Raw genomic sequence first — 15,460 nt, 5'->3', positions numbered from 1 at the left:
TATTTTAAAATATTGGGTTAGAATGTGACTTATCGCAACCACTGAGGGGAGTCTTTTGATGCCTCTCAGGTCCCCATCCCAGGAGACTGCGTTTTCACAGTCACTCCAGGTGATCCTAATGTACATTAAATTTCAGACCCTCTGCATCAAGGGTGATACTTAATAAGCCAAAGCAGCCCTCAGATGGCTGAGATCAAGACTGCCTAAAAAGTAAGGCATAAAGTCAGGTGCGTTTCATTGCAAGAAGCAGACTCAGTAAAACCAGCTTAAACAATAGGAAGTGTATTATTGCACTAGAGTTCCAGAACAAGGGTGGGTTTCAGGGACAAAACAGGTTGCAGGTTGATTCAGCAGGTGAACAATGCTCTGACGGGCCCCATCCCCTCCATCTGTCTGCCCCACTCCTGCATCAGCATCACCCTCGGTGCTGGCCACAGGCCCCCTCCAGACACAGCAGTGCCTGGAGCAAGGACACAGCAGCTTCCTCTTGGCACGTGAGAGCCAGGACAGTCCCCAGAACCCCTTCTCTGCACATCCCATTGACTGGAGTGCGTCATAGACTCACATCTGAGCCAAGAATGAGCTTCTTTCTGAACCTGCAGAAAGGCTGGGGCTGGCTGGGCAGGGTCCAGTGCTGGGTGGTATCCTGGAGTCCTGGAGGGATCGTGGGCATGTCAGGATGGAGACCTAAAGCGGGGGCGGGGGAGTTGGTGCTGTGCCTGGAAGGTGGAAGAGGAGGTGAGAGACAGTGGGGTGGTGGGCCAAAGGCCCAGGCAGGCAGTGTTCTCCATGGACACCCCAAGAAGGTGTTTCAGATGTGGTTGACAGAGCCCCTTGGTGATAGGCAGAGCTGTCTTTGGGGTCGTGAAGTCAGGCACCTCTGCCCCCTAATACAGCCTCACCTGCCTTCCCTGCCTGTCTGCTGGGACCCTGCACAGCTGCACTCTGCAGCCCTGATGCCAGGCACACAGGATGACCTCCACGGCGCTCCTGCTTGGCCCTCCTGCTGTGTCTGCCTGGCGCTCTAAGTGAGCCTCCCCTTCTGCAGGAGGAGCCACCCCTAGATCCGGGTGGGTTGGGGAACCGAGAGATGCCCCCGGGTCCAGGCAGCTTCCTGCTGGAGCCTAAGACTCTTTCTGTTTAGGCTCTTTCCCTGCCTTTGTGGTTGACTTAAAGCCACAGAATCTGGTGCCCACACCAGCTCAGTTGATGGCCAGGGCAGGACGCTGCCCACCTGGGCCCTGGTGCAGCCCCTCTTCCCAGCTTTCTTTGCATAGTCACCCCTCTCTCACTTCCCCAAAAAAGGTCAGTACCCCCTGCTGGGCTTACCCATGATGCCTCTCTGTCTCCCAGCTTGCAGCAAACATATCTTCTTGCAATTCAGACCGTTTCCACTCCTTGCCACAAAATTGACAGAGGCCCATGAATTTGTCAGCTGACAGTCCTTAAAAATCATTCTTGTGACTGGTCACCCTGAGGTCCGGGGCAGAAAACTAATGGAAGGAGGCCACGGTGGTGTCACGAGAGCACACGAACCTTTCATTGTTGTTCAGTGGCTCAGTCGTGTCTGACTCTGCTCCCCATGGACTGCAGCACGCCAGGCTTCCCTGTCCTTCACCATCTCCCAGAGTTTGCTTGGATTCATGTCCGCTGTGTCAATGATGCTATCTAACCATCTCATCCTCTGCTGATCTGTTTACTTGTGTAACTGGGACTTCTTACAGTTGCACGGTAAAAATCCGTATAGGAATGGGATTTGTGTTGTACTCCTTCTTTTCTTGGAAATAAGGAATATGTATGGGTGGATACACAAACTACTCCAAAAAACCTGCCCATTTATTAGGAATTTCTAATTAAAAAATTACCTTTTATGTTTAATAATTCTCAAAATGTGTAATAAATTCACATTATTTGTATCAGCTACATACCACTTGTAATTAAAACAATAACCCAATCTAGAAGACAAACTTGAACACAAGAGAATGTTTAAATCTTGAGATCCCGATGTCTTTACATCGTTTTGTGTGATACAGGAATCTAAATAATTTCAAACTGAAACTAGGGCAAAATTCTGTTGGGCAGAATGGAAACACACAGTGAGGGGGAAGGGGCTATGTGAAGTCAGGTGTCAGAGAAGCAGAGGCTTTATACATTTTGGAAAACAGTTCTTTATCCGGTGTGTGTCTTGCAAATATCTTCTCCCATTCTGTGGCTTGTCTTTTCATTCTAATAGTATCTTTCACAGAAGTTTTAAATTTTAATGAAGTCCAACTGACCCAATTTTTCTTTCCTGGATCATGCTTTTGATATTGTATCTAAAAAGCTCATTGTGTCAGCTTGGAAGTTGGTGAAAATTCAGATGTTAAAGAAGATTTAGTTTGTGGATTTTTAAATGGACAAGGATGGCTATCAAAAGGCTATCACTACTAGACCAGCATATTCTCTTTTATTTTGAAATATCCGTGCTTAACGGTGCGGCAGATTTTATCCTCTTGGCAACTATTTAAACTCCTGATGAAGATTTCTACGTACAACAGAAATGTATTTGAGGAAGTCCGTCATCACTCAGAATTACTTTGTCTTCTTCTAATATGTATTTATCTGGCTGCGCGGGGTCTCGGTTGCCACACATGGGATCTTCTATCTTCCTTGTGGCATTCAGGATTTTAGCTGCAGCATGTGGGATCTAGTTCCCTGACCAGGGATGGAACATGGGCCCTCTGCATTGGGAGTGTGGAGTTTTACCCACTGGACTACCAGGGAAGTCCCAGAATTATTTTTACAGACAAGTGGTCTGCAGTGGCTGGACGCCCAGGTTGAACTGGCATGGTGGGACTTCAGCTTTGCCAAAGACCCAGGGGTTGTGCTGAGGCCACTTCCAGCCTGAGAAACCAGCCCAGGGGAGGCAACAGGGAGCCCAAAGGGTAGAGGCTGTAAAGCATTCAGCTTCCCCCCATGCAGCCGCTCGGAGCCTCTGTCCCTCCACCTGTAATATGGGGGCTCCAGGAGCATCTGCCTGATAGCTGAGGGAGAGTTAAGTACTCAGCTCAGTGCCCACCGTCAGCAAACCCTCCTCAGTGTGACAGCTCCTGCCATGACTCACCATGACTGTTGACGAGGTCAAACTGGCCTGGCTGTCCCTGTGACCACTCAGCGCAGGCCTCAATCCTCCCAGGCAGGAACTCAGGAGCCTTTGGGCTGGCTCGGGGCCTGAGCGTGTGGTCGCTGACGATTGCTGTTTTATTCCTGGTGTTTTGAGATCTGCCACATCTCCAGTGGTGTTCAATACCCTGCTTAAATCAGTGACGTTGCAACTGGCAATTTAACACAAAGAACTGACAACCATGTGCTGTTTGCAGGGGATGAGATGCAGCGGGCCCCAGGCTGGGCCCGGCTTCTGCTAATGCTCTGTGAGAATTTGGTGCTTGTCAGTCAGTCCACCTCCCTGCCCCGTTGGGAGCACCAAGGTGGGCTTCAGGGTGTCTGCTTGCTGCTCAGTGCCCCACCTGGTCCACTGGTGGCTTGCTAACATCTCTGAAATCTAGAGGCGTCTTAGGATTATAACCAGGAGAGCATTCTCTTTTCTTAGTGGTGCATGACATGAGGAGAATCTTAACATCAGTGGTGCTTCAGAGTCCATGAAGTAAGGGAGCTGGTATCAATGAACCCTGGTGTGTAAAGTCTGGGACGCTTACTTTTAAATCCACATTCTTCTGTGACCCATCTTTGCATGAAATGTTCCCTCGGTATCTCCAATCTTCTTGAAGAGATCTCTAGTCTTTCCCATTCTATTGTTTTCCTCTGTTACTTTGCATTGTTCACTCGAGAAGGCTTTATCTTTCCTTGCTGTTCTCTGGAACTCTGCATCCCTTTCTCCTTTGCCTTTCCCTTCTCTTCTTTCCTCATCTATTTGTAAGGCCTCCTCAGACAACTACTTTGCCTTCTTGCATTTCATTTTTTGGGGGATGGTTTTGGTCACTGCCTCCTGTACAGTGTTATGAACCTCCGTCCATAGTTCTTCAGGCATTCTGTCTACCAGATCTAATCTCTTAAATCTATTTGTCATCTCCACACACAAGTTCAGGACCGTCTGCTCTCCCCTGGGACAGGAGGGGTCCACACCTGATCACATTCGGAAAGTCAGGGGAAGGGAGATGCCAGAAACTTGTGTTCCAAGTAATCCTTCACCACACTTCTCTTATTTCCACAAGGATAGAGACGCAGGAGGTCAGGGACTGGCAGGGGCCACACACCCAGAGACTCTGTCCAGTGCCCCTGGGAGTGGCCACGAGGGTGAGGCAGGGATGACCCCCTGCCCAGAGCCTTGCATTGTGTTTCCACTGGCTTCCTTTGCCCAACTCGCCCCAGTGACGGGAGTGGGGGTGGGGGTGGGGCTCATTCAAAGAGAAAGGTGTTTTTTGGTATACTGCTGTATTTTTGAACTTGGGAATTGGGGACCTTGGACTTTCACATGCAGATTTATGCCAAATGAGATGTAGATCAGGGCTCTGCTGTTCCGAGGTCTGGACCCTCTGTCTCCTAAGACCCGACCCTGGGACCCCCAGCTTGTCTCGAGGAAACAGTCTGTGTGGGTTGGGGAAGGCGAAAAGGGGGAGTGGCACCGATTTAACCAAAATGTACTAACCGGGTAGATGCATCAGATATACTGCAAAGCACTTTAGGGAAAGAGGCAAACAGGTGCGGGGGATGAGGTACGGTGAGGGCTGCAAGGCAGAGAGAAGGGGGCGCACAGAGGCCAGGGCAGCGGCTGGGGAAGTCCTGCAGACTGAAATTAAGCGAATGGGATGCAGATAACGCAGAGCACATGCAAACGCCCCGGGCCAGAGGCTGTGGGCCCGGGTCCAGTGTCCCCGCACTCCTGCGGGTAACTGGGTCAGCATGGGCCCGAGGCCACAGGCACTGAGAACAGGGCGCGGCGGGAGGACGCCCCCTGCCGGCAGCGCGCGGAGGCGGCCCCGGCTCGGCCCACGCTGCGGGGGTGGAGGGGGTGCGGCGGCCGGAGGAGGGGCGCCTGCTGCTCTCCTCCCTCCCGGACTCCAGACGCCGCGGCCGTAAAACTGCGAGGCGGGCGCCGCCGACTGCTCCGAGGTGGGTGTGCGCGGCGGCGCGCTCTGCTCCGGGCCCCCACCCGGCCGCCCAGGGCGCGGCTTGAAGAGCCGGCGGGGGTGGGCACGGGCGAGGGGCCCGCCGGCGCGCCTCCCGCGCTCCCTGCAAGGCACCCTCACGGCTTTCCTCACGGCACCCCGCGCTCCCCGCCCACGGCACCCACACTAACACCCACCCCCCGCCCCGGCGCCCGTGCGTCCCAGCACGCCACCGCGCTTTCCCGCACCCTCTGCGCTCCCGGCTCCGCGGCCCCCACGCTCCCTTCACGGGCATCCCTCCCCACCGAGCGGCGCGCGTCTCTCTCCACACAGCACAGCGCGCCCACCCCGGCACCCCGCGCACCCGCGCTCTCCCGACTCACACCCGCCCGCGCGGCCCTCACACTCGCACCGGAGCTGCTGGCCGCCGGCTGCGCCCTAGAGCCTCCGGCCCCCGCGGCTGGCCCGCGCCTTCGGCTGAGTTCTCAGGGCGCGCCCCGGGGTCCGCGACCGCCCGAGTGGCTGGGGCGGCGGCGGGCGGAGCCACTCTCCCGCGCCGGCCCCGCACGGAGCCCGGCGCCCCGGGGCGGAGCTGAGCGCGATGGGCGCCGGGCGGGAGGCAGGTGGCGCAGCGGCGGCGGCGGGGGACAGGAGGCGGAGGCGGGGCGCGCGGGGCGGGGGCCGCGGAGCCCCGTGAGACGCTCGGGCGAGCGCGCGGCAGCCGGAGCCGGCGCCCTCGAGCCAAAGGCACGGCGGCTGGACCCGGAGCGGGCAGCGGAGGCCGGAGACCGCCCGGGGCGGCGTGCGCGCTTTGTTCCCGCGCGGGCGGCCGGCGGGCGGAGCGAGCGGCCGGAGACCCGCCTGGGGATGGCCCGAGCGGCCGCCCCGCGCGCCGCGGCCCCGCCTCGCGCCTGAGTGCGGTCGGCGCCAGAAGACAGCGCGCGGATTGCCCCCAAGTTACGGAGGCAGGGACCGAGTTCGAAGGAAAAGCCACTACAAGAACCGGGTCGCGAGAGTGCAATCGCCTCCGGTCTACCAGACCTCTGGACCGTAAGTGCCTCCTCCGTCCGTCCGCGCTGCCGCCGCTGTCACTCGACTCCATCCGTGGCTGCTGTCCCGGGGTCTCCTTGAAGCTGCACAGAGTGCATAGGCCTCCCGGGGACCCCCTCCCCACTTTGCAAAGTTGGAGCCCACAGCGGGGTGGGGCCAGCCCACTCAGCGCCCGCCCACTGACCACCCCCCAGGTGAGCCGGAGCTTGACCTGCTGGGGGTGTGGTCAGACCTAAGGTGGGACCTGCGCGTGGAAGGTGGGGAGTCTTGAAGGTTCCCCTGCTTTGCCTGCGCTTCCTGACAAAGAGGGCCTGGGCCAGGTGTCAGGGGACCAGTCGGGGGGTACAGGAGGTGACCCTAGAAGAGATGGACGTGCCTGTGGCCTGGCTGGGGAGGCGGGCCAGAGCTCCCTCTAGCCCCTCCCCTTCTTGTTTTGGTCCCTGGACATGCCGCCCAGCGCAGAGGCATTGAACATTTTTGGGGGTGAAGACTGCCCTAGGGGATGTCCTGCCCCGGCTCCCAGGGTGGGGAGAAGATCTTAAATAACAGCCCCTGGATCCTGTCAGCTCCCGGGCCTCGGGCAAAGCCCGGTGGCAGCGGTCCCACTCACAGGCTTTGGGAACCGTCCATCTGCATGTTGGGCAGGCCCAGAGCCAGGCTGTGGGAACGGCGGGGAGGGAGGTGTGAGCCGACGTGGAGGGACAGATGGCTGGAAATTCAGCCCTAGACGGGCTTACGTGGAGCAGAAGGCAGCAGGGCTGGTGGCAAGCCACACTCTGAGCCGCCGGCTCTGAACACACAGCCTCAGGCTGTCCCTCCTTCCGGCCCCCCGCAAACTGTGTGTGTGCTCAGAGGAATGCCAGACCCCCCGACCTCCCCTCCAGGATAACTGTATTCCCCAACATCGGAGCTGAGGCTGGCTGACCTCTGGCCTGTTCTAGAGGCCGGGGAGAAAAATATTTCCTTTGAGAACAGAGATCTTGTGCTTCTGTCTGGGGTGATCTGAGCAACGGTCAGGCCCCCACTTTGACCGGCAGCCAGGATGCCAAATCATTATGTCTAACTGGGCGTGTGTTTCCTCCCTGGACCCAGAAACAGGAGGTTCCCAGGGCGGCCGCCCTCAAAGGACAGGGGTTGGCCAGGGGCAGAGGATGGGCAGCTGTTTTGGGTTCCTGCGTTGCTCTCCCAAGTTGTCACAAGGTTTGAGAAACTTCTTCAGGCTGGGGCCCTGGGGGCATCCTTTCTGGGGCAGGGCACATCCACAGAGAGCTGGCACTGTGATGGACAGGAGGGTCTTGTGTGTCACCCAACCCCCACCTCTGTCCTCTGCTTGGAGACCCCCAGGAGGCAGAGAGTTCTGCTCTGTGCAGCCAACAGCCCGGTCCGTAAAGAGCCGGGCTGCGTGGGGCTGTGTGGCTGAGCCACCCTCGTACGTGCGAGGGACAAGGAGGGGAGGGGTGCTGAGTGCAGGAACAGATGTGGCACTCGGGGCTCCCGAGAGCTAGGCGGACTTGGGTGGGAGGGAATGTCACATTAGGACCAGTTTTCTGGCAGAATCTGGCTCTCTCTCGAGCTGCCTCGATCTGTGTGTGACTGGGGGAGGGGACATTTCTCACAGGCCCACCCAGGGCACCTCCCCCCCAGGCCAGCGAGCTGGCGGATGCGGGGCGGAGGTCCTCCTCTGGGACCCCCTGGGGGTGCCCAGGCCACCTGCCAGCCCTCCCTCTGTCACCAGGTGATCCACGTAACTGAGTTACCACCTCCAGGAAATCTCTCTGATTTGGCTGCACATATTTTCATTTCTGCATGACTGGAAGAAATTAATTTTCCTTCCTACGCAAGGATCTGGAGACGCCGGCAGGCTGGGTCAGTAATCCGCAGGATCCAAGCCCGTGAGGCTGCCCTAGGGGCAGAGGGGGCTGGCTCTGAGCGCTACTGGTTCCTGGGCAGTCAAGGAGGGCCGCTGGCATCCAAGGAGGCATTTCCCTACTACCTGGAAGTGCCCTGGCACTCTCGGCGGCCTCCCTCCTCTGTCCAGTTGTGTTTGGGTTGGCTGATTCCTCCCGGGCCTGCGGGATGGTGGTTGAATTCAGCTCTTCTGAATTTCTTCACCAATCAGTGTGTGTGTGTGTGTGTGTGTGTGTGTGTGTGTGTGTGTGCAGACACGTGTGTGCTCAGAATCCAAAACGGGTGTGCTGGAGAGCTCGCACACAGTAGGTGCTAAATGAGTGCTGTTCTGAGGAGGGAACAGGCGCTTCCATGGGGCAGCTCCATCTTGCCTGTGGCGTGGCTCTCAGGCGCATGGTTCCTCTCCAGCCCCCAGCAGCAGAAGTCACCCCGGGGCATTGTCTAGCCAGGCTCTGCGCTTGAACTCACCACCCCGAGTCTGCAGGACAGCCCATGGGGGGACTTCCCTGTTTCACAGATGCCCAGGGAGGTGCAGGCTGTTGATCCCACGAGAGGAGCCCCGGTGCTCCCTCCAGACAGCAGCCTCCTGGCATCCGTGCCTGTGGGCCTGGCCCCCTGCCTGCCTGTAAGGATTCCTCCCACGCCTGCTGGGCACTGACAAGGGGTTAGTGCCCCAGATGTCAGCACTGTCACCTGGACACAGACTCTGGCACGTGGGCACAGTAACTGACACCTAGGGTACTCCCTGGGGCTAGGGACCACGGGGATCAGGGCCAGGAGGATGAACACCTTCTGCCTTGTTTGGGTTGCAGAGGCCTGAGGCCAGCCCCCTCCCCTTCCCACCACCCAGTGTAGGAGCTTAGGGGGTTGGTGTCCTTTCAAGGACCTCTCGTCGGCATTGGCCATTGTCTGGCTGTTTCAGCAGGGTATCCAGGCATAACAGTCTGTTGGGCAGCTAGTGTCACTTCCCAGACCTGGAGGCGTTGGGGTGGGAGGTGGAGGAGGATCCTGAACTCTGAAACTGGTAAATGCAGGAATGTGGCCACGATCAGACTTACTGGACAGGACTGACCTGGAAGGCGCTTGTCACTCATGGCTGTGTCACTGGACACAGGGTCACCCAGGCAGGGGGCAGAGTCATTGTCACGCAGCCCCAACAACAGCTCCCAGGCTGGCTGCAGGCTTTGCCCCTCATTTGACCTCAGGACAACTCTGAAGGTGGGCACCCTTGCCGTCCCATTCTCCACATGGGAACACTGAGGCCAGGAGAGGCTCACGAGAGGTGGGTGCTGCTCCCATGGCACAGGGGGTGGACAGACCCCTGGAGCTGTCTGCTGTGTTCAGAAGGCAGCCTGGCCCTGTTCCAGGACCACAATGGCAGCAAGAGCTTGGTTTCTGGAAGCAAACTCTGGGCTGGTGTCACCCTTGTAGCCTCAGTGGAAAGACCTAGGCAGAGGCCTGGTGCTCAGGATGGAAACTCGGGACAAGGAAAGTGAGTCGTGGGTTCCCAGTTCTTGCTTCTGAGTTCACAGCACGCACGGGGCACGGGCTGATGGCTGAGTGGGGCCTCCGATGACCTTTGGCAATAAAACAGACGTTGGGACTTCTGCTCGCTGTAACCGGGGACGCGCCGGGGGCCAGATGTCGGCAGGAAGGAAAGCAAAGATGCATTTGGCTGTGATAAGAAAGCCGCCTCCTGGGGCCGGGGCGTCCGCAGCCCTGATCGACTGTCCACCCACAGGCTCCCAGCCACCGCTGTCCATCCCACTCCCTGTCCACGGATGCGCCTATCCTCCCCAGGGCCTGGGTTCTCAGACCCCCCACTGCCCCTGAGGCTGGAGCATGGTGGACGTGGCGGGAGGAGGTTTGGGAGGATGTCCGGCCCTGGGTGCCTTCTGTTTACTTGGGCAGAGAAAAGTCCACAGCGGGGGTAGGGCAGGAGTCACAGCTGCCAGGGCAGGGCTGTGGAGCTCCCTATGCACCTGAAGGCCCCAGGCCATGCGTGGGGCCCACAGGAAGTGTTCACCTGGTGGTCCCGACCCGGGAGGACCCAGAAAATCCAGAGTGAAGCCAGGGAGGAAAGGAGAGGCTTCCGGCTGCAGTGGCCCCTCTGACAGGCGGGCGGGGAGCATATTGAGAGGCTGGAGAAGTGGGGGTGTTCAGGACCAGAGGAGGCTGTAGCTCGCATGCAGTTTGGGGAGCTTCTGCCCTGTGTATCCAGGCTGTGGGCAGGGGGAGGGGGAGGGACACCACCTGGCTTCTATGAGCTACTGGGATTTGAAGCCTGATTCCCCTCCTGGTGGTGGCTGTGTGACCCTCAGCACACCACTCACCCTCTCTGAATCTATTTCGATGCTAAACACAGTCTCACTGGCTCCTCCCTCTTGGGGTTGTGAGGAGGGTGGATGGTCCTGTGTATCTGACTGACGGGTGGCTCTAGATGTGGTTGTCACAGGCCTTCTCTGGGGGACACTCAGTGCATCCTGGGTTTCACTGGTGGGTGTGAGTGTCGGGCAGCTCCATGTCACACCCTGTTGCTCTGATTCCAGCCTACCCCCGTGTCCTCCTGCCCCAGGTCCAGAGAGACAGGCTGTGTCCTCAGTGGAGCCCAGACCCCTGTGCCTGCTGACCCCATCCCCATGCTGGGGACACAGCTCAGAGCACAGGACCTGAGTGTCCCCAGGGACCATGCTCCACTCCGCCCCTCCCAGTGGGAAACCGCATCCCACGGCTACTTGGTGGCAGAGGTGGGATTCTGACTCGGGAACCTCTGTCTTCTCCCTATACCTGAGTCCCCAGGTGGCTGTTGTGACTTCTTCTGGGGGCCTTGGGCTTCCCCAGCCTCACCCAGCCCTGCCAGACTCGTGAGCGGAGTGAACCAGGGGCTTTCCTCCCCACCTCCCTGCCTCTGAGGAGTCAGAGTGGGCTGGAGGGCAGCATTCCGCATCCAAGCTGGCTGTGTGCAGGGTGGTGGGAAGGGCAGCGGTTCGTGTGCTGACACTTGCATGCCTGGCTGTGCAAGAGAGGCCCTTCTGCCGCGTGGAGAACATCGGAGGAGAGCGAAGGGCATGCGGTCCCTTTCACTCCCACGAAGAGCACTGCCTTACCCCACCAGGCGCCTGTCTCCAGGCAGGGGACAGGACGACACTGCCCTGCAGTGACCCCGTCTGCCACGCCCCTGGGAGCCCGAACTGGACCGGGCAGCCCTGCAGGTATTACTCTTACCCACGGCAGATCCCCACTTGTGAAGGCTCAGGTTGGGGGTCTGAGACCCTCTCCATATGGCCCACTGACCGCTGGTCTTGTCCCCCCATGTGGTCTTTGCCCAGATAGCTCCCTGGAGTCCAACTGTGTGTAGACAGGGAGTCCCCGTGCTCTGAGACAGACTCTTTACACACGGTGTCATCTTGAACCGTTCAGAGGCTTTCAGCAGTTTGCAGCTTGTTTGCTTGGCTTGTGATCCGAGTAGCTATTACTGGGTGGGACTTGCCATGTGCACCCTGGGACCCTCAAGACTGTGACCACAGGAGATGCTCTGAAGGGCAGCTTCTCCCGGGATGCATCAGCCTACATGGCCTGGTGAGCCGTGCCCATGCAGAGCAGACATGTGCCACTTAGGGTTGTGGCCACGTGGAGAAAAAGGAGAAAAGAAGGAAACCCACATGATTCTAGTGATATGTGTTATTTAACCTGGTGTCTCCAAAATGTTGTTATCTCAGCATGTAGTTGATTTTTTTTAAAGTATTGAGATCTTTTTAAAAAAACTCTTTGAAATTCCACATGTGTTTACATTTGCTTTGAGTCTGAGTTCCGAACAGTCTTGTTGGTTAGCTGGTGACTACTGTGTCAGACAGAGCAGGGTGAGGACACAGGGAGTTCCCCAATGGCGGCTCTGCTGAGGGGCGCTGTGGTGGCCCTGGTGGTGCAGGTGTGCGGCTCTGAGACGTGTAGTTGGGGACGACTGTGTAGAGGTGACCAACCACAAAGAGGAGGGGCCGGGACCAAACCGGAGGACTGTGGGGCTGATGGACCTGGACAGGACTCTGGCCTTCGTCCCTGGAGTCTCCAGGGCCCAGGGAAGGCCCCTAAGTGGAGCTGAGTGGTGGGAGCTAATCAGGTTTGCATTTTGAGAAGATGGTTCTGGGGGACAGGTGAAGGGGGACAGGGCCAGGAAGGCGACATCCAGACACAGGTAGCTCGGAGGGCAAGGCCATGTCTAGGAGAAGCAGGCGCCCCCAGCTCTGAAGACTGAGCCTGAGCCCCCAGGACAGGTGGAGAAGCCCCCCACTGTGTCCAAAGGTCTGGGTGTTGGTAGAATGGTCTGAAGCAAGGGCGCTTAATCATGAAAAGCTGTTCTTCCCAGTGCCCTGCCTTTCCCTCTGCTTGGTGGCAGAGAGGGGGCAGGGCAACTGCAGGGAGGTCCCTGGGAGGAGGGGAGCAGCTCACTCCAGGGACCACAGTGGATATCACCTTCTATGGGAGCCCTGTGTGTGAGTGTGCACGTGAGGGGGTGTACACGGGGCAGGTAAGTATGTGTGCAAGGCTGTGAAAACCAGGCAGAAGGAGGATGTGTGATCTCCCTGACTGTCCCTAGGGCAGCTGCCCAGGACACTCATAGAGGAGCCATGTGACCCGTCTAGATGTCTACACTCTGACGGCTGCAGCAGTGCGTGTTGTACCAGATCCCACCTACGCGTCCCAGCCCAGCTTCACGGTGACCCTGTGAGCACTTGTGAAGGGTGACCCAGCTCACGCATACATAGACAAAGACTATCCCTGAATGCCTGTCACTACACACAGACAAGGACTGTCCCTGGTCACCTGTCTCTACACACAGACAAGGACTGTCCCTGGTCACCTGTCTCTACACACAAACAAGGACTGTCCTTGGCCACCTGTCTCTACACACAGACAAGGACTGTCCCTGATCACCTGTCACTACACACAGACAAGGACTGTCCCTGGTCACCTGTCACTACACACGGACAAGGACTGTCCCTGATCACCTGTCACTACACACAGACAAGGACTGTCCCAGCCACCTGTCACTACACACAGATGAGGACTGTCCCTGGCCACCTGTCTCTACACACAGACAAGGACTGTCCCTGGCCACCTGTCTCTACACACAGACAAGGACTGTCCCTGGCCACCTGTCACTACACACAGACGAGGACTATCCCTGGTCACCTGTCTCTGCACACAGACGAGGACTGTTCCTGGCCACCTGTCTCTGCACACAGACAAGGACTGTTCCTGGTCACCTGTCTCTGCACACAGATGAGGACTGTCCCTGGCCACCTGTCACTACACACAGACAAGGACTTCCCCTGGCCACCTGTTACTATACACAGACAAGGTTGTCCCAGGGCACTTGTCACCACCACCTGCATGGACTGTCCCAGAACACTTGTCAACACCATCTGCACAACTATCCCAGGAAGCCTGTCACTGCACACAGGTAAGGACTGTCCCAGGACACTTGTCACCATCTGCATGGATTGTCCCAGGATGCCTGTCACTACCATCTATAAGGACTTTCCCAGGATGCCTGTAACTTCACACCTGTGTGGCTTTGTCATAGGAGAGCCTCATTTGGGTGTCAGGCACCCAGGTGGAATCTCGGCCCACAGGCTCACCCCCAGCTGCAGTACATTGTGTGGTTTCTTGGAGCCTCGGTTTCCTCTCTGTTAATGTGAAAACTCCTTTTTGAAATCTCCACAATCGTAATCATTCAATCCCTGGTAAGGTACCAGCACAGCTCCTGGCCCTGCTGATCAGCATGGTCCTGGGGGCTTCAGAGTGGAGGGGACAGGTCGGGGTGGTCATGAGGTCCTGGGCCTGACCCTGCGTTCAGGAGGCTTTTCTCTGAGTCTAAAAGTGGCTGAGGTCCCTTCATTGCCGCCCGGACCTCTTTCTGGCTAATAATCCTCACATTACACAGAACATCATCCCAGTTAGACTCCTGGTTCAGGACTTTATTAGGGGAGACCATCTTAAGGTTCCTCTTGGCCTCTGAAGGGTGCACATCTGGATGTGGGGCATGCCTTGGAAGGTAGCGGGTCACCAACCGGTAGGGCTTGTCCTCACCATCTTCCTTCCTGGGCCTGCCAGCCCAGCTGGATTGGGGTCAGCAAGGGAGAAGCTGTCCTGCCCGCTTGTCAGGTGGGGCCCCCAGGTGAACAGATCACCACGCCTGGGAAGACGGGCAGGACCCTTGTAGTTAGCGCTGCCGCAGGCTGGTCCCATGTTTCTGAGGTCCGTCCATGTTGTCACATGTGTCACTGCTCTCCTTCTTTTTAATGACTGAGATTCAGTGACTCAGATCTGCACATTTTGTGTGTCCATCATCAGTCAATGGACGCTGGGCCACTTCACCTTTGGTGAGAGTGGATGATCTGGAGTGAACCTTCCCAAGCACCTTCTTGGGTGGGTGTGTGTTTTCAGTTCTCTTGGGGTCACTCCTGGGACAGCATCTGCTGTGCTGAGCGGTCATCAGTTTAGGTCACTGTCCTCCGGGTTTCAAGGAATGAATTCACATGAAAAGCCTCCTGCCCTGGTCACCTGGCTTCCCTGCATCACGTCCCTGGGTCAGCTCACCCCTTCCACAGGTGACCACACCCTTGCCTGGAGGTGGGGGTGGGGAGCATGCAGTTGTCCAAGTCACTGGCTGGCAGGACGCCCTGCCAGGAGCCTGAGGGTGGTTGGGACAGCAGGGCTCGTCTGCCTACAAGCTGTCCTTGTGTTTGGTTCTACAAACACTTACTGAATCTCCCTGGCACCCGCGTCCCAGGTCCTTGGCATGAACAAGATTCTGCACCTGTTCTCTGGTTTCATTCTCCCCACCCTCCCAAACTCAGAGGAAGTAGTTTGGGGCCACCATGTGTCAACCAGAGAGGCCCCCTCCAGGGACAGAGGCAGATTGCCAGTGACTTCAAGACCACATAGCCCTCCCCCTAACTGTTCATCCTGACCCACCTGCCTTGCTGCGTCCCCAGCACCCCAGGGACTGGAGGGTCCCTCTGCCTGTGTGTCCCGCCCCACATCCACATGGCTCCCACCATACTGCTCCAACCCACCTAGAAGTCCCCTCTGCTCTGAGTGCCCCCCATCCCCACCCCCACCCGTGTCCCCACAGCCCTCAGCGCCCCCTCTTCTTTGCACATTACCACATTTCCTCCCCAGAAGGTCAGCTCTGTGAGGGCAAGACTGCTGTCTGTTGGCCCTGCTGCCTCAGAGCCCAGGCAGGCACCTGACACACAGGAGGCCCGGGGCGGGCAGGAACGTGTGTCACCTGTGAGCGCCCCATCTCCAGGCAGTGATGCCAGGGTCACGGCTGCAGGGACGCCCTCGCTGGGTGCTGGGAGAGTGCTGTTTGAACAGCAGGGCCCGCCTGC

At 57.9% G+C, this 15,460-nt stretch overlaps 1 protein-coding gene across 4 annotated transcripts in view; it reads left to right on the top strand.

Moving 5' to 3' along the window:
* The window catches only part of CBFA2T3 (CBFA2/RUNX1 partner transcriptional co-repressor 3), a 78,035-nt gene that overhangs the window by 19,947 nt on the left and 42,628 nt on the right, over positions 1-15,460 (top strand). Inside the window, exon 1 of one of the 4 annotated variants that reach the window (XM_005218776.5) lies at positions 5,755-6,155. The exons of 2 other annotated variants lie outside the window; for them this stretch is intronic. The gene's annotated coding sequence lies outside the window, so the exon portion shown is untranslated. Of the gene's footprint in view, positions 1-5,754; positions 6,156-15,460 lie in introns of those variants that run through there. One more of the 4 variants, XM_005218773.5, reaches the window with a different exon arrangement.

The sequence above is a fragment of the Bos taurus genome, chromosome 18, assembly GCF_002263795.3.
Source record: "Bos taurus isolate L1 Dominette 01449 registration number 42190680 breed Hereford chromosome 18, ARS-UCD2.0, whole genome shotgun sequence".
NCBI classification, from domain to species: Eukaryota; Metazoa; Chordata; class Mammalia; order Artiodactyla; family Bovidae; genus Bos; species Bos taurus.
This window is presented reverse-complemented; position numbering and strand designations above follow the sequence as displayed.